This window comes from Amblyomma maculatum, chromosome 10, assembly GCF_055883805.1.
Source record: "Amblyomma maculatum isolate TAMU_Amacu chromosome 10, ASM5588380v1, whole genome shotgun sequence".
Classification (NCBI taxonomy): domain Eukaryota; kingdom Metazoa; phylum Arthropoda; class Arachnida; order Ixodida; family Ixodidae; genus Amblyomma; species Amblyomma maculatum.
The window spans coordinates 64877038-64904282 of NC_139353.1; the positions used below are offsets into that span (position 1 = coordinate 64877038).

The window sequence follows — 27245 nt, forward strand, 5'->3', positions numbered from 1 at the left end:
CACCGCATAGTGTTAGAATTGTCTTCTCGGCATCAATTAAGCTGAGTAACGTCTGTCCTTCGGCGTCTACATGAAAAACAAAACAATCCTCAGTGTAACAAGAAGCACGACAAAACTTTCGGTGAGTGTGCTTTAGGTCTTGTATACAAACCTTCCCTCACTGCGGCAGATTGTACATTGGGTAGACTGGTAAATGTTTTAACCAACAAGCACGTGAACATAACACTAAAATAAAGAAACACTCGAGGATATCTAGCACCCCATTGTAAGAACTGTGAAGGCAAAAAACTGTGAACGGCAAGAAAAATGACGAATCACCTTGTACACAAATTTGGCTCTAAAGCACGTCCTTGCTTAAATTAGGAGAGAAGAGAGAATGGAAGGCTTTTGAAGTTTTCGTATATTAAAACCCGGTGAGAGATGTGTCAGCACTCCGGAAATTTTGGTTTCTTCGAATAATATCGCGTTTTTGAAAAGCCAGTTGTAGATTTTTTGCTCTCGTCTATGTCCCAATCTTAGCTATAAACTGTTTTTAACGTTTAGGAATTCAGTTTGTTTCACTGTTTTATTTTCACCTTTACGACTGTTCCTTGTGATTTCCTTCCCGTTATTGACTTACCAGATTATTTTACCTGGTAGTATTGTTCACCTTGTTAAATGCTCCTTGTTTTTCTATTTTGCCATTCTTCTCTTACCTTATAGGTTTTTTTTCCCTGCTTTACGGGTTGACCTTAACTTTTCTGCTCCGTGAGGACCTTCACGCCAGCTTTCTTTTTCCATACAGCTACAAATATTTTTTTGCTGTACCATTGATTTGGACTCTTTTATTGTCAACTCGTCTTCAATCACTCGTCTTTACTGAGTATTGTTGTAGCCACTTTTTTTTCGCGGGTAGCTTCTTGAACTTTGTGGGCTCTGCTTTTTATATGACCTTTCGCAATAATGAGATTGGCCCATGGACTAAAAGAAAATTACGATACCCCTTATCACGTCTTGTGTGCATGATAGCAGTGGTTGCCAATTTGCACACACACCACACACACAACATGCGCACCGAAAGCACATTCTGTACACGTGAGGTACCGAGGATGCATCAGTGCCTCACTATGTAGCGTGTCCTTTCGGTCAAAATTAAACAGTCGGAAGACTGCGCTTGTGTTGTCGGTTTTTGCTCCTTTCTATCGTGTCCTCAATACGCGCAGTGTTATGTTTTAACTGCAATGAGCCACCTATTTCACAATTATGTTCTACTTCATTTACAAGCCATGTTAGAGACTCGTCCATCCTCTGGTGCACTGACCTACAAGATCATGCCAGAAGATTGGCCCAGGGCCGCACCATTGAGAACCTTAGATCCACTAATACTTTTACTCGATTCATTCGTTTATAGCAGTGCCACTCATCCACTATATTTAGTGGGAGAGCTTCAGCGTTACGATAAAACGTGGTACTGTGGTTGAAGGCAGTGAGGTTGTGATTACTGTGGCAATCACTGGCATGAACACGTTATATAGGCCTCTGATAGTAGTGTGACTTACAAACAGCAGTTAGAACGTCGCAAGTTATTGCCTAGGCAGAAAAACGTTCCTTGTAGTGAAGGAAAGAGCCACGAGCGCCACCGCAAGCAGTATATATCGGGGTCTATGGCATGCCAGAATCACAGAAAACCAATCCGCCATTGTTAGAGGTTACGACTGTTTTTGCCGAGAAGGAATTGCAAAAGCTTGAACTGCTCCCGTTTAGCCAACGTTTACCGATAATTCCTCTTGGGCACCCTGAAGCGCTCCTCTGCCGTTAATTTCCAGTGCCAAAATAAGCAGAGAGCAGTCTTTCCTTTACAAATTATCCTAATTTTACAAAAGGAACCCAGCAAGGCACAGAGACGCATGCTTTCTGCATGCGTCTGTTCTTTCTGCATGTGTTTGGATGTGTCTTATTTGTGTTGTTCAGCGAATCGCTGAGCGATTATTGGCAAGGCTTTAAGAAACCGCCGTCTGAACTGCTAACAAACTGTGTTCAGAGAAAATATAATGTCTTAATATCTCTTATTAAAATAATTCTGGAGTTAGTAATCAGCCTTTGCAGCTCTCCATCTTTGCTATGCGCGTAGGTTTGGATGTTCCATGCTTTCGGTTGTCATAGATCTTTGAATCCTAATAGCACCTATTACTACCTTCTATGATTATTCGAGCACGGAATTCTATTGCACCCTCCATAAGCATAACTGCGATATTATCCCTTATTTGTGGAGCCCATAATGTCACTATCTTCTCCTTAATCTGTTGCTCTAAATGAAATCATCGTGTACGTCTATTTCCACAGCCTACCAGAAAAATCGCTCACCCCCTACAGCGATGAAGGCAAGCGAATAAGGTCATAAGAAATAATATTTAAAGTACCATGCTCAAACATAACCATTAGCCCCACCATATGCGCGCGTTAAATAAGCCACTTGATTAGGCCTTTACCGGCTGAGCCTTGGATACTATACTTGCTGGTAGGTAGTGATAGTTGGCCTGTCAAGCGACAGTCGATATTTGGATTATAGGCTTCTTGGTCTGATTGGGAGCAGTACTTATTAGAGAAGCACAGATAGTCTTCGAATGTACTCAATATGAAGAAAGGGTGCTTTTGGCTCAGCCTTTCTTCGCAAAGTGGGAAAAGAACTTCTCCATTAGAGTAATTATCTGCAAATAATGGACATATATTTGGACCATGACAATTGGTTGGTGTTCTAGGGGAAGTCAAAGCGGATAAAAGAATCCTAATACACAAGCTCCACTTTCACTTACATTTTCATGTATTCACATGAAGTTTGCAAAACCCCTCGCTAGAAATGGCGATCACTCGAGAACTGCCCCTAATCCTCGTTAGGGTCTGTATGATGTTCAGGGTTACGACATGACAGCAAACGATTGTTTGTCGACCATCACAAGACCATTTTATTTCACGCGAAATAAACTATTGTACTTTCTTCACCATTATTCTACTCTGAAAGACAATACTGACGAGAGTCTAACTCGAGAACGCTTAAATTATCGCTGTTTTAAAATTATGGTGTCAGCGCGGTGTGCACGAAACCTTTCAGCGAACAGCTACAGAATTCCCTCTGACACCATGCCCTTGGCAGGAGATATGTTGAGCATAGATTGATTTCTACGTTCCGTGACATGACGCCATGACATGAAATATTTGTCAGCAGCTGTCGACCATGCCTGCGTCTTTCAGATACGAAACGAAATGCATCTTTCGATGTCAAATCAGACAAGCCGTCCTTTCGCATCGGAAACACGTTCGTAAGCTTGGTTGAACTGGGGCTTGATATGCATCGGGGGGGGGGGGGGGGGGGGTCATTGACAGCAGGTAGAAACACTTAACTCTGTCAGAATGGGTATGGTGAATATAGTACATGCGCAAAATAAGATACCATCAATTAGGCAAGCAGCAGATTGCGAGTAATCAAACGGGGGTATACAAGGGGCGAAGGCGAACGGGACCCATTTAGAGTTCAGCGACAAACACTCCAATTTAGAGAAAAATGTTGTCCTTACTATTTTAGCTCGCGTACTGCAATTCCTTCTCGAGCGATTTTTGGCGCTAGATGCCCTTGAACGCCAAATATATCTTGTCTGCATATAGCCTTTATTGTATTTAGTTATACGATCATAAAGCGGAAAAGTTCAAACGCCCATACACTGCAACATTTGCACCATAGATTTAGAACGCCATTTTTTATTTTTCGCCGAGAATATTCACTATTAAAGGATCAAATAATTAACAATGGCTTAAAATCTCTTTTGAGCCGACATGTAGCTAATGGTAGCCAAATTTCTTCCATTGTATATACTAAACGTAACATCAAATGTCAGCAATCAATATCTTTTCTATCAAAAGCCAGAGTGCACTACACATTATCTGCGGGTGTACTGCTTCTAGAGATTCAAGTTTGAGGATCGTATAGCTTTTCCTGCTGGCGCGGACCTACTTTCGTGTGTGAATCAGCTATGCGCAGTGGCGTTTCATTACTTTGTGCAGCAAATTTTTATGGAGAGGAAGGTGTCTCTTGAGGCTTATAGGCGACACGAGATAATATATATTACCTCTGCTGACAGGTTTTCATTTTAAACTGTTTTATATATTAACAAATCCATAACTTTGTGCTTCTTACTTTCAGTGCCGCAAATGGTTTACCTTAGTTCCGAAGCGTTAATGGGAAAAGAAATATATAAATCTTTCTCTGCAGGCATTTGGGTTCAATAACGTTTTCATCTCTTGTTTAAATTCGCCACAAAGGAAAATGAAAAAATTAAAAACGTCCGTATAACCATTGCTGCGCCTTGAATAGCGCCCTGTACCGTTATAAGATTCCAGCGTCTAATGTTGCGCCCGTGAAAAGGGAACAATATATACAGTTACTTCAAGTATCGTCGGTCGCGAATATCACGCTGAACCTTATTCTTGTCACTCCAAATAGTGTAAAATGCGGTTAAACATGAAACAAAACCATTTTTTTTATTCAAGCCTCTTCTCTGATCTGGTGACCAAATGTTTGTTTACGGGGGCATGGCTGCATATCCCACACACGCTGCGTATGGTGTGCGCTACACCTTATGCAGCGAAACCTCATTCAGGCTTTTTGCGATTAGCAGGCATCTTTTTTTCAACCGGGCGGAACATGTGCGATTTTTTGCTTCTGGCTTTTGAGTACGTACGCGTTAAGTGGCAATGTTTGTAAAGTTTGTCACCAGAACATTGTCGGCAGCGTTGCGTCGAAGTGAGAGGAAAGAAAAACCGAATGGTTTCAGTCGATAAAAGATGAAACATGTTGCCAGGGAAACATTGCTTCATGTGAGGTTCTTAGTTAAGTAAGGCAAATTAGCTCAAATATATATATATATATATATATATATATATATATATTTGAGCTAATTTGCCTTAATATATATATATATATATATATATTTGAGCTAATTTGCCTTAATATATATATATATATATATATATATATATATATAGCCAAAAGGCGTGATGTCGCTGTCCAACAAAATCACTTGATAGCTCACTTCCGGCGACATGACTTACGAGGACGTCGAAATTATGACGTTTTATGGCATCGTCTGATCTAACATTAGTGTGCGGCGTCATAAAACCGAAAATGGTCGTGTTTGGGCAAGAAAGAGCCGAATAAGCGACTCAAAGTGATCAGAACGTATGCAAAGGGGCAATAAAAGGGGAAATCTAAAACATAAATAATGAAAAAGGCATCTGAAAATACGTAAAGACAATAAGATGTACAAAAGACGCTGATGATATAGTAGCTGAAGCGTGTCGTCATGGTGCAGCCCAGAAGCGCGCGACGTCGTCGAAGAAAGCGGCCGAGCCGCATAGGGGCGCTCGTCTCGATTTATCGAATCGCTCTCTTTTTGCCGACGATTGCGGATGTGATGATGTTTAGTGCGTTGTGGGTGCTCATTGCGTATGAATGCCTCTTCTGGTGCGTCATCTAAAAAGGCCTCTCGTGGAAGAGCGCCGGAAGACGTAACTGAAGCGAAATCATGTACGGAACGACATAAAACGCAATGCTGAGCCAAGGCATTTGAAACGTGTACCTGAACCTAAAATACGGATTAATTTGCGCACTCGTTTCTCAAGCGCGGATGGCTGCAGTGATCTGAAATTATCTTTTTCTTTTTAAGGGGGGGGGGGATACTGCTGTGCATGCGCTGTTCCTTTGTGCTGAGCCCCGCCCTGGTTGGGCTGGATAGGGCAGCCGACTAATGTGCCCAAGGATGCGAAAGCGAATCCCGGCTGCGGCGGCCACTTTTGGATGGAGGCTTAAACCAAGGCGTCCGTGTGCTGTGAGATGGCAGTGTGCATTAAAGAACCCAAAGTGGTCGAAATTTTCGGAGGCTTCCCCTATGCTGTCTCTCATTGATTGAGTCACTTTGTTACGTTAAACGCTGAATGCCAGTCCAAACCAAATCTATCTGTCTATCTGTTAGAACACACAATAGGGAAGACATGAGCTATGGCTCGACATGTATTAAAAAACGCAGAGTCGAACAACGCAGAGAGGCTCTATCAAATAAATTTACGGGGACGTTCTGTTCACGTAAACTGTGCCTTGTGATGACCGTAAAAGCTTTGTTGTTGATATGGGCAAATGTCCTTTTTAGTAGTGTTATTTTGAATCTCTATAGAAGGGCTGATTCTTACACACCGCTTTCCGCTGTGCCATGTCACCGGCGTAAAAAGACAGCCAGCGCTAATTCAAACAGAGGCACTTTATGCGGTTTCACACACCTCGGCAATAACCACACTTAAGTACTGCCGTTAGCCTCAACCTTGTCACACCAGAGAGCGCTTAATAAAAGGTCCTTGCTAAGATCGAGTTATTGTTTCGCACGTGTTTCAACTACAGCAGCGCATTCTAGAGTCAAAGAACGGTAGCTCCTGAATAGGCTGGTAGGCACTCATTCGAGCAAAAAGTGCTAAGATATTACCAAAGCAGCATATCTTGCTGATCTTCATTAGAACTGGTCAAGAACTCCGCATTTATCCACCTCGGAAAACTGCGTGGCGTACAGCAAGAAAATCATACCTCTGAGATGTCAAGCACTGTATAAGGAGGGAGGTCAGGCACTGTGAAAGAGAGCATCGATCCCATTCCTGCACTTTGAGACAGCGCTGATGGCAAAGCGAAGGGAAGAATGACGGCCTCGAGAATCAGCCACACTACCATGGCAATATCTTTAGAGCTTCGAACACCGTCGCAGCGCACGGCACAGGTCGCTTTTGTACTCTGTGTAATGACGTAAACGAATATGACAAGTCGATGTGTTCTGCCCGCACAATGAAGGAGTATACAAAATGTTTGTGAGGACCTTTCCTATCTTCAATACTCTCTTTCTTAGAACAAATTGCTTTTAAAGGTTGACAGAGCAATATATAGATGCCTTTCATTCCTCAGGTGACGCACTGTCTACCAAGTTACTGCAATTAAAGTTACATCCATATTGTTACGGGTGAAAAACTGAGGAGGGACAACGGTCGGTTAGGTAGCCTGTGGTCACAAATGTACATACGTTCTTCGGTCTTTTCGTTTTTCTCCTAGGAAGCCACATCCATCTCAAAATCCGATGAACTGAAATAAACTCAGACATTTTCCAAAATACATGTCGGATTCGATTCTAGTATTTAAGACGTTCCCGTCGTTGAAAGGAATATCTGACTTACACGCACGCTTCTTTTCTTTGACATTTGACAACACCGGCTTAGGAAATAATATCATGGGAATGACCTAGACTGAGGAAGGTACCCTGACATGGTCATAAATAGTGAGAACGCGCACATGTTTTTGTACACTGAAATGTGCCAGATTGCACCAAAGGACGTGTGCTCTTTGCAGATTTCTGTTAGAAATAATATTGATTGATGATTGATTTGTGGGGTTTAACGTCCCCAAGCTACTCAAGCTATGAGAGACGCCGTAGTGGAGGACTCCGGAAATTTCGACCACATGGGGTTTTTTAACGTGCACTGACATCGCACAGCACACGGGCGCCTTGCTTTTTGCCACCAACGAAAAGCGGCCGCCGAGGCGGGGATTCGATCACGCGTCCTTGGGAGCAGTAGTCGAGCGCCGTAACCACTGCGCCACCCCGGAGGGGCAGAAATAATATTGCCGCGAGCATTTCTGCGCGCCATTATAATATTAGTTTTTTCTTCTTCGGTACCCGCCGGCATGCAGCCTTATCACTCTTACTGTTGACCATGGATAAGTTCTGTGCTTTTGGTTTGTTCATGCTCGATATGGCGAGACGCAGCTTAGTCGTATGTCGTGAAAGATGTGCCAAATGTACCCCGAAGGATTCTGGCCACTCACATGTGTTTCTGCGATGTTCTAGATACATCTAATCATTATTTGCGGCTTTATCCTGATGATCTTTTTCCGCTTATCAGTTGAACGTTGGCCAGTCAGACGGGCATTCGTAATTCTACGAGAGCTGAGCATGACTGCTGATATCGCCTTTATCGAGTTGTTTAATTCTTTTGAGGGCACAAGACCGCCCAATCGAGAGTTTATTTTCAGTTGGTTGGTTCACAGGAAGGGAAAGGCGCAGTATCTGTCACACTTGCTCTGTGGACACCTGAACCGCGCCGTAAGGGAAGGGATGAAGGTGGGAGTGAAAGTGGATAGAGAGAAAGGGGGGCCGTAGTGGAGGGCTACGGAGTAATTTCGACCACCTGGGACCCTAACCTGGGGATCTTTAACGTGCGCTGACATCGCACAGAACACGGACGCCCCTTCGTTTCGCCTCCATCGAAACGCAGCCGCCGAGGCCGGGATTCGATCCCGGGAACTCCGGCACAGTAGTCGGGCGTCTTACCACTGCCCCGCCCCGGCGGGGCAGTTTATTTTCAGTGGAATCAAAATATGTTCGGTTGGTACATACGGCTCTGCCACTGCATGTGACGTCTGGTATCGATGCCGAATCCCAATATCGTTAAGTATCACCAAAAGTGGCTCGCGTTGAAAAGAAACCACTTTTGCATTTCAACTAGCTACGTGAAAACCTTGCTTCTAAGGACGGCCGGATGAGGACGTGGAAAAGGGGCTCGACCAGTTCGAACAAGCGCCAAAACACATCGATTTGCATAACAAAGAGAAGCTCAGGCAAGAGTACATTTCTCTTTATTGATCGGCCTTATGTGGGTTGAAGATTGCGAGTCTATTGTAAAGAGTTGGGTCATTTTTAAAACAGAACTTTTGAATGCTTTTACAACTGTTGTCAAAAAAGAAAGAGCCTAGTCACAGTTTCAGCCAAAAATACAAATCTGAAATGAGTGCGTCCCCCATTATGTTGAAAAAAATGAAGTACCTATTTTGCCGCACAAAACACTGAAATGTCTGAAGAAAAGAAAGGAAAATTTATATTTGGGGAATGAAAGAATTTATTTTTTCCTTCCTCCTGAGAAGCCCAACATACAGTATTGCTGAATTTCAACTAGAAGCATTTTAAATAGACAGGACTATAGACGCCCAGGCTCGACAGTACCATTGGTCTTTTGAAGTGGTTTTTGCAAACAATTGCGACGCAGCTGCTACAAGCGGAGATAACCTCCATGTGATTATCCGTGAAGTCGTTCAAGAAGAGTGCGCCAATGCCTGCCATCGCCAAAGCAGCCGGAGGTTGCGTCGCTCACGAACGCTACATGTGAGGACGTTTATCAAGTGTGAGGCCTTCCTCAAGCGACGGTTCTGACAGCTCTGATGCAAGAAGCAACCGCCATGAACTATGCTGCTGCATTTTGCCGTCCTGCACCCCGACACGACCCTCTAAGTCTTTCTCGAAGCGACAAAGCTGCCCCTGAACGTGCCACTCGACTCCCGCCCGCCAAGACTACGAGCGGTCATGAAGCCCCCTCAAGTGCTACACCTTCAGGACTGCATCCAATCGCCCATTATGCTTCCTTTGCGGGGAGGCCAGCCACATTCTACGCCACTGCCCGCAGAGACGCATCGGCCTACGCGGCTTCGCTATCGACACCCCATTTTGCGAACAATCTAAGCAAATCGATGACTACCTTCGCAGCGTAAGCGTCGGCTAGTCGTCTATCCCTCTTTCCATAGTCGTACCTACCACGGTTTGCGTTGCGAGGCCGCAACTACGAGCGACGAGGATCCCCTAGTCCCCGGAGAGGAAAACTTAAAGAGCAATCTTTGCAGTTGAGGTTGCTTCATGCTTCAAGGCAAGAAATACAAAGATCTTACGCCACCTACTACGACTGAAAAGGACGCTGCTTTTACGCCGACGCTCCTTATAAAGACGCCCTCAGCGATCAGCGCCCAAACTTCAGTGACACCTCCATTTTTTGACATCACAATGGCGTTCCCATCCGCACACGACAAAGCCGAGGTCGAACACTGAAGCCAACATGCAAAGCGTGGACACGAGCAAATGATCTTAAAGTTACTGGCGTCGGTATCATGGTTACCACTTTAGTGGATGCGGGAGCCGACTATTCTTTCATTAGTGGAGCAGTAGCCGCTAATCTCAAGAAAGTGTAGTACACTTCGCAGGGCCCGTTGACGCACATCGCTGCTGGTAGCCTTATTATGCCGTCCGGCCGATGCACCGAAAGAGTGACCGTAAATGGGCATACTTATCTTACCAGGTACGTGAAACTACAAAAATGCTCGTGTGACGCGACTTTTGGTACGGACGTTCTCAGTGAACATCGGGTGATCATCGACCTTCGCTCAAACCTCATCAAGCTCTCGACAAACAAGGTCATGCCTACACAATGACATCAACGCATCACATCGCTCTGAACATGCTCAATGATGACTTAACCGCGCCCACCCAATCAATTGTTGTCGCCTGTGCAGGCTATGAAAACAGCTTAAGGCGTCGTCAAAGGGAGCACTCAAAGCTTGGAACGAGGGCTCCGAGGATCCGAGGAGGAGAGGCAAAGGTGTGGGTTAGGAACTACAATGGAGAATAAGGACATTTTAACAAGGGTACGACAATCGACGAAAGACCGACCTGACCGAAGCCAGCGTCCCGCTTTCGACAACAACACCGCTCTACCCCGAACCAGAGAAAACGACATACCCGTAGTTCTATGAAAATATATCGAGTCTGTTTGTTCAGCACAGAAGGCGCGTCAAACTCAGATGGCCGAACATCGCGTTATCATTTTTGAATGCGCTCGACTCTTCGTGAAAGCCCCTGCTGTGTACAGTCACGACAAAGACAGGCCATCCGGGATTAATGGGAGGAAATGCATCACGATGACGTAATCGATCCGTCGAATAGTCCGTAGGTTGCACCAGTCGTTTTACTGAAGAGGGTGCACTTGGTTTCTTGATCACCGCAGCCTGAACAGCATAACCAGGAACCATGTTTACCCTTTCCCTCGAATCGAAGACACACTGAATAGGCTCTGCAATGCAAAGTACTGCTCCCAGACAGATTTGAGGATCGGCTTCTGACCAATTCAGGTCGACAAAAAAGTTCGCGAGAGCGTGTTTATCACACCAGACAACGTATTCGAACTCAAGATGATGTCCTTTGGCCTCTGCTCCGCACCAGCAACGTTCCAGCGAGTAACGGACATGACACTGGGCGGCTTGAAGTGGTAGATTTTTCTGGTATATGTAGATTAGGTAGTTGTCTCAGTGAACATTGAAGACAAGGCTTCGGACATTGCTCGAGGAAATCATGGCGTCAAGGGTTAACGTTGAAAGCACGGAAGTGTCACATCTCCGAAGAGGAGCTGTTGTTTCTAGGTCACATCGTTAGCAAGAAGTTCACCCAGACCTACAGAAAACAGCCGCCATCGCAGTTTCCGCAGCCTTGAGACAAGAAATCTGTGCGTCGAATTTTGATGTATACGCGTATTACCGGCGATTTGTGAAGAACGCAGCTTACAAATTCTGACGTACCTTTTAAATGAAAATCACTTCATTAGAAGCCTTCCATGAACTTGAGCTGCCTGTGGTCGCATCCTGTCCACGGCCACTATGATAAAACGGCGCGACTAAACTTCACACCGACGCAAACAATATGTCCTGGCGTAGTCCCCGTTAAGAAGACCACGCTAGAAGCTCCTTATCAAAAGCTGAAGCCAATTATACGACGACCGAAAAGTGTCTCGCAATAATCTGAGCCACTTTAAGTTCCATTCGCACCTATACGGTCGAACATTAAAGGTGGTGAGCTGTCACCCCGCGCTCTGCTGGCTGGCCAAATTGTAAGACCCCTACGCCCGCCTTACCCGGAAGAGCTTATGTCTTGAAGAACCTGACACGTTTCGAGTCTTCAAGCATGACCTCCAACATTCTGACGGAGACTACTTATTGGAGTCTGTTTTTTCTCTTAATGCAAGTTACACAAAAAGTTATGCATTAATGCGAGTTACAAAAAAAAACTTACAAACAAGTTTCGAAACTTGATGGATGCTAATCCCACGTAGAAATGGCGGCGGGAAAAACCAGCAAATGTCAATGACAAAAATTGCGCACAATAAAGGATGAAAACAGCAGACATAAATATTACTTGAAAACACTTAATACATTTCGAAGATTATAAACAAATGGCGAGCTGACACATTCATAAGGTTGCATATATCCGTTAGCTAACGCCTCTATGAAACGTTTTTTTCATGTTGTCGCTCTGCTCTGCGTCGACGTTTGTATGGCTGAAGTGGGGACAACAGTCTTGGAAATTGCGACAGTGCGCTGCGAGATAGAACTCCGAGCATTCACAAATAAACTTGCGTTTTTTGTTTGCATACGATCATTTGGGCTCCTACGGATTTGCCCCACACGAAGTCTCACATCTAAGGGTAATCTTATAAAGGACATGTTTTGCGAAACCAATAAGTTGTTCTCCTCTAAGCGCAACTTCTAGCACGTATCTTGTTTTACGTCGCCCATTAGCGGCAAGTTGACCAATCTTCAACGTTTCAAAAATGCAAGGAACAAAATTGCAGATATTGTCACGAGTCAAGCCACAGAGAGCCGTGAAGGTACACGCAGACTAGAACCTGAGAGTAAGGTCGGCATCTAGCTCCGATAACAGAGTCCAGCACCAGCGCGCCTCTGGAGCCAACAACCGCTTCGTCGTGTTCGATGCATAGCACGGCAGCCGCGTGGCGTTAGGCACGCGGCAATATAAATTTTACTTAACCTTTTTTGACCTTAGATGAAATATTATATAGGCAAAGACTGACTGCATATTTTCTTGTTTGGAGCTAGCTTAGTGACCACCTACTCAGCAAACGCTTTAAGAGCGCGCTCGGATAACCCGCTCTTTGCAGTCAGTGATATTGAACTAAAAAACGCTTGACAAAAAACTTGGTGATGTCTACAGCTGTACCGTCTGGCGGTGCTTTTGCTTCGCCGTAGAGGGTAAGGTAATCGGTGGTCACGATGGCCCATTAGTTACACGTTGATGAAGGCGGGAAGGGGCCAAGGATATCCATTCCAATTTGCTGAAATATCTTGGTCGGAGCTGGTATGGAGTTATGTAGACCAGGAGGTCAAATTGGAGGCATCTTGCGTTGCTGACACTCGCGGCACGTCTTCACGTAATGCGCAACTTCGGCAGGCAACAGCGGTCAATAAAACTTTTCTTGTACTCGATGCAACATGCGTGCTATACCGAGATGTCCTGCTGTCGCTTCGTCGTGGAAAGCCTGCAAATTTTTTCCCGGAATTCTTTAGGAATGACAAGGAGATATGGGGTCCTGTTGAATTTGAAATTCTTCTTCACAAGAAAGTCATTGGGCAAAATGAGGAATTGCAGCTGACGCCTCGAAAGAGTACGAGGAGAAGCGGTTCTTGCTCTCCAGGTAACCCGCTAGGTCTCTCAACACAGAATCCGAGCACTGCTGTTGTGCAAAACTGCTGGTGTTTACTGGTATCAAGAAGGCGTCAACATCGTCAACAGGAGCCACTGACATTCAGTCTGCGTCAGAATGCTTGCGGCCATACTTTTAGAACCCCTTAATAAAAATTTCTAGGAGGCGTAAGGTCCATCGTGCAAGTCGGCCGGAGGTGTCTTTCAATCGTAGACTCATCCGGGGTTATTAAACGATTAGTCTGATTGAGGTCTATGAGAAACGAGATAGCGATGGATAACTGCTTGCACTGTTACACTTGAATGCGCATTGGGAGCGGCTGCATTTCTAACGCGGAACCTTCACTGCGGCAGGTAGTTCGAGCCTTCAGCATAGCGCCGATTTCACCTTCAAGTGACCTTGACAGATACCGCGCCTTTACTTCCTTATACCTAATTTGCAATTGAAGCTAAATGTTGATTATGCTAGGTAGAACGGGTCTTCGATTGGCACTACATTTGACCTTGAAGTGACGACCTAATAAAGCGTGGATGTTCACGATTCCGTGATCTCCACCCGTAGTGTACTGTGCCTTCCGTTCAACAAAATTCGTCAAGAGAAGAAACTTGTGGTCACCATGGGTGACTACAACAACGCCAACACCAAGAAGCGTGAAACATCTTTTGTGCCAATGGAAAAATAGAGGTTTGAATTGGAAGAGGAATGACATTCGGGGCCCTCAGTGAGTAGGTGGATTGACGCTGAGGATATTAGGGCTTTATTACGTTTCCTTCCTGAAAGTGTCTATGCGCGCATATAACATGTCGTTGCCGATGACAGATACACCAGATAAATTGTTACAGTGTTTAGCTTGGAGCGTTATTTACTTGATTGGCAGATGGGTTCATATGAACGTTTTTGTTAAAAAAGAAATAAACAGCAACATTTTTGTCGGGAAAACTGAAATTTATTTTCTCTTCCGAAATAACAGGTTGTGTAATATGATTTACGCTCACGTGTTGATGAGATGAAAGATTTACGTACAGCGGGAAATATGTCATAGGAGTCTGGACATCAATTTATTTGTTCTCTAATATTTTACCTATAGGATTCAATGCTGCTTACACAGAAAAAGCGGCTCGACCAGAATATATTTAGGCTCTCTATTACTGTATGTGAAAGGCTACTGCTGCAGTGAAGTCGCAATAATTTCAAACTTCGAATTGTTGCAATAAAATTTATTTATAATACAAAAACTTTTCAGGCTGTATTGTTTTTCATGGTCTCCTCATGTGTTTGAGCCGATCCAGGTAGTAATTATTAGGCATGGGTTTATAAAGCACTGTGAACCACAAAGTATCCTCGGATATTTTGCCTTCAGTTCAGGGAAACTTGGGATTGTACGGCGAAATAAATAGTTGATGTCCTTGATTACATGAAGAGCTTCCTCAATTAGCCCAAAATCAATGGTCCTACTATGGCGTTATTGTGGCGAACGTTGGGATAAATATAGGTCCTTCATTTGCATTTAGGCAATCCGAGACGTTTTCCAACGATGCGCCTAGAATATAGGCCACTAGTTCACCTATGATCCGTCAGTATAAATATTGAAATTTCCTGGCGCTCGCCCCTGATTGGGCCTATGGTTATCCATTCCATCAATAATGGGCTACGCTCGCGTCGTTTCTATCCCTATGTTCAGCCATCTACGCGTCTTTATTAAGGCAATTTTACATAATGGCGCATTTTGGCCATTTTTAACCATTTCTTTATCCCGGACTACAATTCATCCCTTATGCACCGCCAATATTATTTTAGGTGGTATTCAATTGCAAGGTCTGAGGAAAATTATTCTTGAATGCAAAGGGAGCCTCACCGAGGTTTGCTCCTTGACAACTATTGCTATATATATTAAAGTTCTTTCCCGGCCGTAACAGTAAAATCCTAATGCAAACTGTAAGCAGTAGTTCAAACACAATGCAGAATGGCCAAAACTTCGGATTTAAGCCGCTTGTCATCCGACAGCGAGGGGTTTAACATGTAACTTTTTACATATGAGCAACCAGCAGACATGCAAAAAAGGGAACCAAATGACCGAAGAAACAAAATTTATTTTATTTCAGTTATCGCGCGAACGCGTGGGAAGCCACAGCTAAGGACGGACAGGGCAGGCTTGCAGAAGTTGGTTGAGCTGAATGTGGCTTCCTCCTCTTGCCACCTCTTTTCAGGCTAAAGGGGTGGCAGCGACAGCAGACGGTTGGGGCTGTAGGCACGAACTGCTAGCCATGCATTCGGGGCTCTGCACAGGGGGTGACCCGGCACAAGGATTCGCTGGTACAGTCGAGAAGCGAGAAGACGGGCAGGCTGGAAGTACGTACCGTCTTCAGCGGGCCGTGGAGTGCAGGCTCCTGGCAGCCACCTTCGCATAACTCGTTACCGCCATTGTGCACTGAGGGCCAAAAAATAGATTTAACAGCAGCACACTTTGCAGGCAAAATAATCTAGTTTATTATTTGACAAATAGAAAAAGGGAGGCGCGCATGTTGTTAAACAGAGGATGTCATGTAGTCAGAGATTGTACAAACTATTTACTCATTCATGGTCCCAGCCTTCTGAAACACTCCTGATATATTCTCAAAATGTTGCAGGAAATTATACTTTGTGAAAGGTCCCCTACCATTACTGGTGATTGACATCTGTAACAAGTAACTATCATCGAGAAGCGGAAACCATTGATGCGAGGCTTCTCCTGCGGACGTACGCTTTCTTCAGTTCACTCGACTAGAACACCCTAAACTAAATAAATAAATAATTATATTAACAGCACATTCATCATATGGGCACTATTTGACGAGCAATGCACTAAATATTGTCGAAAAATTTGCTACCTGTTTTGATTTATTAGTTCGATGATAGAATGATTTAAAATATTCGTGAATTTCAGATTGAGTTTTGCCTGTTGTGCCCTGCAAAGCTTCGAAACCTGACCTCCTGACCTTCCGTAGACACGGTGAAGCCACTCAGCGCAACCGCTCATTCTCTACAATCTCCTTCAATTACTGACTCCTCTCCCCAGATGTGAAAACTATAAATAAATTTTAGCGATGCTTTTTGTTTACATGGGATAAACATTTGCTATCCGAAATCCCAGCAGAAGCAAGTGCAATACGCTCAACACAGGAATGGAGGCCACTTTAAAGAAACAAAAAAAAAGTGAACTTTAATAGCATATCTACGTCATTCCGGGTGCACGAAACTGTAGGTACATTTTGGGTTATTTCGAAATCCTTACAAAACGCCCGCTGGACATGCGAGAGTTATAAATTTTTCACTGAGAGCAAACTTCGGTAAAATTAAAATTTTCACTGCTTCACCACCTTCTTGCTCCATTCGCTTAATCGCTTGCATGTGAACAAGCTTTTAGTGTCCAGCTGAACTGCAAAAGCACACGTGTAAGATTCTTGTCTTGCACAAATGATAGATAATTTGTGTATCCACGATTGCATAGGATGCGATACCACATTACACCTAATCTCGCTGATTAACAAAATTGTCAAAGTCCCCGGATTGCATTTTAACAAAAGCAAATAATAATAATGATCTCACCATTCCAAAAGTATTACTTCCTGCGCTACATAAATTTGATATTTCTCATTGAAAGTTGGTCCTAGAAAACTGTATAAGCATGGGCTTTCCTCCTGGAAAAAATTAAAATGACACGCAACATCGAGCAATCAACAAATCCACTCAGAACGTTATTCATTTCCGAAATTGTCTGAAGGTAAACAGAATCTGGTACTCACAAATAGAACTTGTTGATCTGCTTCTGAACTACGCCAGAGCTCTCGTAAGGTGTCATAAGATGTGGCTTCCCTTTTCGCTTCACAGACCCACGGCCGAACGTAAGTCTCGACTCCAAACAAACACATGCGCGCCGCCTCCACCGCCACCGCCATGGGGGAACACGAACAGCTCACCCGAGCAAACAAGCTTTCTTGTCGCGCTGGTTGTCAGCCAGGCTGCCATAATACCTATTGTACAGCTTTTTCCCTTGCAAGAGAAGGTATGGAGCTGAAAGATGTGTAGAAGGATGTGGAGAAAGGGAATGAGCTACGCGTAGTGCATTTAGGCGAGAGGGAAAACAGGTTCACGCAGGCGAATGAAAAAAGCGTCTTGAGCGAGGAGGGGAGCGGGTTGCCATTCTGGAAGAAGGGCCAAGCCGGGAGTAGAGATGCGAAGGTAACACTCGGAGAAGGCGAACCTAGTGAAAGAGGACAAAAGCACACAAAATGCCTCGTTGGTCGTTTACAGCTAGGCGACAAGTAGCGAAAACTCCTCTTGTGATGTTTGCAGCGAAAAGCGGAGCTTTTACATTGTTGTCAGGCATCTCCAAACACCTTATAATGTGTGCGAACCTGAGATGTGATATTTGTTGGATAAAAATGGCGTAAAAATGGTGCCATAAAATGAAAAAAATAATTTTTACAATAGACTAATCTGAATTGTGCAAAATACCTGCTTTTACACTGTTTTATTTAGGATACATGTGGCCACCAAGCTAAGATACCAAAGAAAAAAATACAATGGGCAATTTATTCTTTTCGTAGTAGAGCAATCCATTAGATTTGTTTACTGTAAACAAATTCACAAGTCGCCTAGGGACATGATCGCCTGGCCCGTACGTGCGTTTCTAAGCTTGCCTAAAGAGAAGCGAATTGTTGCGTGTTAGCATTGCGGCATTGTGCAAAAAAAAGGTGCACGAGAACGATTATTTCTATAGTAGGTAAGTACTTCGAAAACATCTCTTAAATAAATACACGTCTAAAGCAAAAACGACTGAAAATGAATATGAATACATGCACGAAGCAGCAATAGAAATACAAGAAGCCGAAAAAGTTTGATAACAAGAAATACTACATTCTAAACGGAAAAGAAATAAAAAACAAACCAAGAAATCAAGCAACGCAGAGACATGTGCTGCTATAAATGGCACGACGTACGGAAGCCTGGAATCCTCTCTGCATTCTCGGAGCCGGCCGCATATTAACGCGGCTAAATTTCTGATTTTAAAGCACTCGGTGACCGATTTCGTTCTAGTATTTGTTAAAGCTTTGTTAAAGCTGGGCGTAAAAGCCACTAGCCAATACACTTTGAACAACTGTGGTGCAGCTGTTCTATACATTGGCGCCGGCTCTTGACTGTGGAAGCGAATGTTTTATGTGAGACCGCGTTCGGGCTGATTTCTAGATGCTTTTACCAGCAAACCGCAGAAAACGCCTTATGGATTGCCATTCAATCCTTACAAAGAAAGCACGCTTTAATTAATAGAAATAGGCCAACCGCCATTCCGCAAATGCTGCGCCTAGTCCATCTCTGACAAAGAAAAGGAGCTTATCTAACTTATACTCGATTCATTTCCTATCGACCTCTTCAGCCCGTGATTGTTAACTACTTGATTCATAAGAGCATTCCGAATAAGCATTTTACAGCTCAGTTTCCACTCCGACTGGTTGTCTTCGTTTTCATTATTATGCGCCAATTCAAAAATTGTGACTTCCAATGTAACTACACATGCCTGACCTCATATATGTTGTTTTTCGATAAAACTGCTTATGTGAAACTGCAAAAATGTTAGACATCTATTGCGCATTACAGGAGAGAATATTGAAGAATCAGTGACAAAAGTCATACACGGCCCCATTTTAAATATCGCATAGGCAAGATAGGGGAAGCAGCAGACAACAAGAGCCATTGTGGTCAGTGCGTTGGCGTGGCACTGACAATATAACCAGAGTATTGGAAGATCAGGGCCATCGTTGAAAATTTAACGCAGTGACAATGCCCATATGGGTGCACCAGCCATCGTTGGAAGTGTAAGGCAGTGGCAATGTCCATGTGGGTGGAACGGAGGACGAAAAGCGCATCATTGGAAGTGCCAGAGAGTGGCACTACCAATATGGGGGATACGAAGGTAATGTGAGGGCCATCATTGGATATGTCAGAGGGTGGCATTGCCTAAATTGGGAAGCTAGCGGCAAGACGGGCTCATTAAAGGGCTTAATTTGCAAAATACCTTCCTTTTCGCTTTCTGGGCCCCGGCTTTCAGGAAACGCATATTTACCGTTTCTTCGAGTTTGGCATATCTTTCAGGCCATCCGAAATTTGGGGAAAAATATTATAGTTAACACTGGACCAAGTTGATTGATCTGCCTAACATCTCGTAGTGAACACCATCAAGACCGTGTGCAGCCTGTTCACTGCCGGCCAACATATTATGGGTATTTTAATAGAAATTATATAGATTATATGCTTTCTTAGAACTACAGATTGTGGGAAGTTCTTGTTTTTATGACGCGTTTCGTTGTTTCAATACGCATATGTTTATTGCAGGCGCCAGAAATGTCTGAGCTATAAGGTGAAACCTGGGCCATGTGTGTTTAACATTATCGGTGGAGCGCAAAAGACGTGGATGATAGGAGTAGACACACATGGTGCCGCTTATATCTTAGTTTATAGGGAGTTTGGCACTGTTCAAGCACAATCGGAAACACTCTCAAAAAACGCATGCACAAAAACATTTAATGAATGGCATGAAAAGGTCTGTGCACATGAAGACAGTGAGACAGCCAGCTGTGTACATTGCCGCGTCAATCCTTTAGAAAGTGAAGTTCTTTTCCGAGAGTTCTATTGACGTGGTGTTTATGCTTGGGGTTCAATCATCCCTGCGGTGATACTGACGCGACTAATTGTCAGAACTTCGTGCTGGCTGAATATAGGTTAACACAATTTTTTTTTATTTCCTTCTTTGTTTTTTCAGTGCTGCTACTGCAAAGAATGCCACGATAACCTCCCACACTGCTGTTCATGTTGTTATTGTCTGCTAGTAGCTGCTCACTGAAGCATCTGACTGTTGGACGTGCATAGTGATTTCCACTTGACACCAAAAATTTGTACACAACAATGGTAATGCATTAAAATCTCTTTTGGTGCTTCTCGGTTTAGCCTGCCTTGCTTGTGTTGCGAAAGCTTGACATGACACAAAATGTATATAGTTTTAGGGAGCAGTAGAAGTTACACTGACCATGACACGCTAAGCCGCCCTCTTCAGTTTTGATGAGAACATATGCAAGTAAGGGATAAGAGCGATCTTTTTTCCTTTTGAATCACTTCACTGCAGCCCGATCTCAACACATTTTTACACAGGGCTTTGGAACTATGTTTAAAACATATGTCGGACATTCTGCATTAGCAAGGCCCTCTAACCGATGCCAATCTCCATCTTGCACAATCTGTTTGAATGATTTCTCGAGCACTTGGCGGAAATATAGTCTGGCTATAGCAAGCTTTTGAGGCTCAGGATGAGCAAACTCGAACGGGGTAAGTTGTCTAGTTCCTTGCCTCCTTACCAACCCAAGCGATTCTCTAATCACTGCGTGTGCTAGAGTACGAGTCAATAAACCAGAAGCCTCTCATTCCGTTCCAGTTTGCTTATATTAATTTTGTCAAGCGTTGTACTACCATACTACGTTTCGTCAATGCCCTGGAAAGATGGGCGCAGCCACGCAGTGCAAACTGGCGTTTAGAGCCATGTAGAGCTCCTTAAACGACACTCAACATATCCTTTAAAGTCATTCCTAGAGAAGCTGTTGAAAATAGGTTTAGTTCATGTCGGAATAAAGCCATGAAGAAAGAAAAAAAAAGAGAAGAAAAGCTGCTCTTTCCGGTACATGCACACGTACTCGCTCAACGTCAAGAAAATGATTGCACGTGCCGGTGTGAATAATGTTTTTTTCGGCGCCTGATAAACGCTAAGCTAACACATAGCATCTCTAAGATAACACATGAGAAGCGATTACAAAAACATAGTGCAAGCTGCGCCTACATGTATAAAAAAGATTTGTAGAGAACACTTTTGGTAGATGTTTCAGCTGTCATGTGGCAAGCAAGTGGAAGAAAATGAGGAAGACACGTTACCTAACTATCGGCCAGTCAAATGTTGATAGATAGCAACGTCAGACACCACAAATGCTATAAAAACATCGAAATTCATAGACCCCAAAACCTATTCGTAATCACCGAATAATTTATTTGAGAAATCAAGTATGTTCTCCAAATAATCGATAGCGTATTGAGCATAACTGGCCTGGTGTCGCTTTTGACACGGGCACAGCTTTTATCATGATTTATTTTATTTATCATGAGAGTGTGTGTTTTTTTAACTGTTTCCCAATGCATGATGCAAGTGACAAAACACTAATAAATAGTGTTGTAAATAAGCGCCATGTCTTTTTCTGCGCCTCCTTGTCGTCGTTTAGTCTGCACCTGTTTTGAGACATATTCTTCAAGTATGTGTTCTTTGTTCGTCAATGCTTGTGCACCGTGCTCAGTCAGGCAAGGAAGTCTGAAAATAGAAGCTGACATTTGATTTCTTAGATTGATACCCTTTTAATTTCATAAGACTGAACTCGTTATACATATCATTGTACTATATGTCGTGATTTATATCTAGCATTTTCAAATATTATGAGTGCCCTTTTTTGGGTATCATAAATACATCACAAGCTTTGATATCTTCTTTTCCACGTGTCTACAATCTTGTCTATACCAAGCGTTATATGTTTCTTCTTCCGCTTTTAAATACTCAGGAAAGGCTAGGCATGCACTGAAAGTGAGCGCCTCGTAATGAAAGACCTATGAAAGAAGGCAAAAGTCACCGAAAAAGAGGAAAGGCGAGGGAATTGTTTCCATTTTTTTTACTTTCACTTCTATAATTACTTCTATACTTTTTTTTAAATCTTAATAAATAAGCAAATTAAAGAGCAAGAACACGCCGCTGGTCAGTCGAGCTAACTACTTCAGAACATACTGTATGATGATTTCACTTGTTGAAATAGAGGAATGTATATTCAATCTTATTTCTGGGGTACTAGGGTTGCCTGAAATAAAACTTTGAGAGTATTAACCAGCGCCACCTTCATCGATAGCAGTTGATATGACACATTTTGTATTACCGTGATTCTCCTACGCCTTTGTTGGCTATAAGAATGCGATAACTGAGCCCTTACCAAGCTATTAGGCATACAAATAAAGGAAATATCAGGAGCCTCCGTAATGAAATAGAAATAAAAAAGTCAGTAGTAACGAAGGTAAGGAAAGCATAGGGAATTTTTTATATCTACTTTGAAGTATTACGAGGTATTATTCGCAGTAGGCAGCGGCTGTCACCAAGGTGTCTCTGCACGAAATAGCAATTCAGTAAAAAATCTACCAGAAGTACAGCGTGTTAAACATGATATTCGGCGAAAGCTTCCCAGCACTGTTCCACCCTGTACAACTCTTTCGTATGCCAATTTAACTGGCATCCATCCGACGTGCTAAGCGCAGCATTATCAACAATGGCATTCATGGCTGGCTCTTAGTTTAGGCGTGGTTGCTCCTTGTACTTATATTCATCTATTGATGTTATGGCTGCATCCATTGCGCGATGGTGAGACGTGACGTCACCCACGTGCTTAATCACGTGCTCTATCGCCTCCCTCTCTAGCCTCCGTTACGAGTTTGAAAGGTCCAGGTTCACCCAAAGGTCAAACGATTAAGGTAATGATCTCGTGGTGCGACACCAAAGTGGTCCCAAGCTTACACTTCAAGCGGTCGGATGTTTTGGTAAGGCACAGTTAAAACCATACGTTCCTGTGGAGTATTGAAGATCATTGGCTAGCTCACGGTGACATCGTGTGTTGGTTTACTGGAAAGGAAAGTGACAGTATAAGTCAGACTTCTTTATAGACGCCTGAACCGCGAGCAGCAGTTTGTCCTCCTAAATATTGAAGGTGAAATGAACGTCACATTGAAGCCCAGGCGACGACCGGCTGTAAACAGCGTAGTAATTTTAAAATGGCGTAGGTATAAGCATGGCTTGAACTTAGTGAGAAGGAGGAGGAAAACATTTTAAGGAAATGTAGTACTAAGCATCGCGAATGTCCTGAGCCAGGATCCCCAAGGCCAACTGGTTTTTCAGCTGTTCAGACTCTAAGTAAGCCCGGCACGCTGGGAGAGAAGGATGAGGAAAGTAATAAGATTTAATTCCAACAGATGCTATATTCGAAATTAGCTAAGTGTTCAGGACAATTGGGCATGCGCGATAATGTGTGATGCGGTAGAGAAACAATCGGACAGGAAGTAGTAAGGAGTGTATTTAGGTGTATGCATCGTAGAATGCGTATTTTCGTGATAATAAGTGATTATTCCTGAAGGGGAAGAGTAATAATAATAATAATATTAATAATAACAATAATAATAATAATAATAATAATAATAATAATAATAATAATAATAATAATAATAATAATAATAATAATAATAATAATAATAATAATAATAATAATAATGAAACGTTTCATGCTCTGGATGTGGTTGACGAGGAAGACGAGAGTGCTCGCTGTTGTAGGCGTTGATGGTGAGAGGCTGGATATTCGGGCGATGAGCAGCAGAGCATCGGGTGTCCGAAGGAGACGTAACAGAGGGATCATAACAGGTAGAAGATGGGCTATTGTCTGACGAAGAGGTGCCACTGTAGACGGGTCTGACGTGGCCCCCAATATCTTGATGCCTCTGAAGCTCTTCGAGGACGATCTGGCGAATTGTATCTGCCAGGCTTGTCGTTTCAGACACATCCACACAAGCGACAGTTGTCACATTAGGCAGCCGACCAAACTTCGGAATGATACGGCGTCGCTTCAAACCTTCAAACGTGCGGCAGTGTCGTGTTACATCAGCTGTAGTATTCAAATCCTCCTTGCAGATGAGAAAGTTGTACACATCTTGCACTATTCCTTTGAGGAAGTGGCCCACTTTGTCTTCTTCTATCATTCGATCATCAACTATTCTGCATAGCTTGAGGACTTCTATATAAGTTGTGCAGGTCTCCCCCGGTACTTGGGCTCGCTGAGCCAGAGTCTGTTCTGCGCTCTTTTTTTCGAGCATCGGCATCGCCGAATCCCGCTCTCATTTCTTCCATAAAGCGATCCCAGGTGGTAAGCGATGCTTCATGATTGTCAAACTATGTTAGTGCAGTTTCTTCAAGAAAGAATACCGCATTCGCCAGCTTGGTATTCACATCCCAGCGGTTGTATTTGCTCATCCTATTGTAGTGGGTCAGCCAGTCATCCACGTCTTCCCCAGGCTTGCCATAAAAGTACCGGGGTTCCCGATAAGGCTGTGGGATGGTTGGTTGTGCTGCTGGCATGGGCGGCGTTGAAACATCTGCTTGCGCCATCTCCGTCCGTAGGGGGGGTAGCCCAGCAATTCTGCTTCGGCGGTGTAGGAGAGGTTCCGTGGTGATGTGTACCCAGCACCTCCACCACACTTGTTACGACGTTTATTTAGACAGATCTTAGGATGCGCTAGAGAATAGCACACCAGAGCGGGGCAGAACCAGCTTCCTCCTCTTCTGCTTATTCCGCCAAACCTCATCTTCCTTCAGTAAGGGCCGCGGGAAGTGGGTGACAATATAATAATAATAATAATATTAATAATAGTAACTTCTCTAATGTTATAGTGAAGATTGATTTCTTGTTTGTGAAGAATAGCGTCTGGCGTATGTGGATATGATGGAGGAATCCCACGCCCCCGGTGCTGAGGTTCGCGGGTGAGGCAATGCACTACCTCATTGCCCAGGATCCCAGGGTGACCAGAAATTTACCTCAGTGTGACAATGTTGGGACGTAGTTTGTTAAGAGTTCTGTGCAGCTCATCCTATAGTTCTTCAAGAATGCGACGCGTTGAATGGCAGGCATAGCCTATATTGAAATACTGGTATTTGGTTATCCTTAAGGGTTAGGGGGTGCAGTTGAGAGGTCTTGAATACTGTCGACTATTGTTAGGGACCTCATGATTCGCTGTATGAGGAGGATCTATATAATGAACGAGGGTATGCGGTACTACCTCGCAGTACATCTCAAGTGAGTAAGCAGTGGCTCTAACTTTAGGTTGTGATTCTTCTGTGTATGTGATCGCCCAATCAGTAAGTTGAACAGGATGGGGAAACTCGAGCGGTACATCTCCCTCGTTTTAAGGCGAAAGCCTTTCTTAGCTTGTGGAATGAAATGCCATGCACGAGAGTAGTGCGCATGATCTGTGTACCTGATCTGTGTGCTAATTGGTCACTTGCTCATAACGGATGTATAAGAAGGGAAATTAGGAATGAAAACAATTGATGGTGATTAGTAATGATTAAAAGTTATACTATAAATAGTGATAGAAATTAATAATTATAATGAGTAACAAAATAATCATAAAGTGACTACACAACGACCAATGCCAAACGACGATTTGTAATGGCCCCAACTCAGGCAGCATTGGCTGACGGCCGACCAATGGCCGACCATCGGCTGCTGTTCGGCAGCCGATCTGGACGGCCATGGGTGCTCAGATGAATGAAGCCCATTCATTGGCCACCTAACAGGTAGGCGCAAGTCGGCCATCGCCTAAGGCCCAAGCTCTGACACCCGACTGAATGCCGACTAGTTTAGCCACAGTTGCTCGGCTATTGGGTGCCCTATGGCCAGCTACGTACTAGGTTGAGCAGAAGTCTGCCAGTTCTCATGGGCCAAATTCGCAGCCCCGACTGAAAGGGGACTTTTCTGGCATCGGTTGCTAGAGCATTTGGCGGACCATGGTCAGCCACGTGCCAGGTTGGCCAGCAGCCGGCCAGAGCCCATGACTCAAAAAAGTGAATTTACAGTATGCCGATTGCATCAGTAGCTTAACGCAGCAAAGCTGTACGCATGACAACCCGATCGTTAATGAGAGCGTTTAAAAACTAATGAAATTAAAGCGCACAGTCCCCAAACATAAAACATTGCACCACTCTGCTTTGCAGAAATATGTACATATATTACATGAGCCTGCTGTACCAACTGCAGTTAGCATAGGCTGTTAAAAAAGGGAAAGTAAAAATGACCAAATCGTCCCGCTAGGAAGGACAACGGGCTTAAAGAAATGTATAGCAAAATATGGATATTAAGAAAATGTTGCAGTGCAGAAAACAAATAAAAAGTACAAGAAATAAACAAACCACCCATTATTTGGTCACTTCGTTTTAAGAATCTCAAAGCATTGTTTCCGAAGAACGCCGGACACCTCCAGATAGAACTTGTTGAGGCGCATAGGAGAAGAAAAACGCGAATATGAATATAACGCGCCAAACGGTTATCGTAAACACTTAATCGCTGATGGAATTCTTTAAGTGAAGAACCTTTTGCAGCGGGCAGCGTCGCACGCAAACCTTGTAGAACATCCATGTTACACGTAGGTTGTGATGAGCGGAGCAGTCACTGTTGTATCGATTTGTTGTATACGTTTTATAATATATCTTTTCTTCAATGTGTTATAATGTGCATATGCGAAGGTCCGAACAACATATATGCGAAAAGAACAATGCCAGTTGTGTAATAAATGCTGTTGTTAGACAACAATGGACAGAAGAGTGATGAAAGAGCGGCATATTTTGCGTGGTGTGGCAGAGAGAGTGAAAGCGGATTAAGCGTGAGTCTGGGCACCTTGTTCGGGGCAGCAAAACAGACAGTATCCGATATAAGGAAGCAGCGTGATAGAATGAAAACAGGCAAAATAAAGAGAGAGAGAAAGACGTGGCTACACGCGGGGCTTTGATAGATATCGTATAACAATAAGCGGCGGCGCTAGCCCTGTTGCCGCGCATTTTTCCTACCACCAGAGATGCCAGTTCAAACCGTATCTTACTCAGCGACATTTCCTCTGTTGCGCGGCTCCGGCTTCGCTTTTCTGATTTCGTTTGCAAGTCTTGACCCCTGTTGATTAACCAAGAATCTGACTGATCATTGTTCGGTGAAGCGCTTGTTGTCAAGAAAGTTTCG

General features: G+C 43.7%; 1 protein-coding gene across 1 annotated transcript in view; it reads left to right on the forward strand.

The window, feature by feature from the left end:
- LOC146176705 (uncharacterized) overlaps positions 1–27245 on the forward strand; it is a 143853-nt gene that overhangs the window by 73778 nt on the left and 42830 nt on the right. The window lies entirely within an intron of this gene.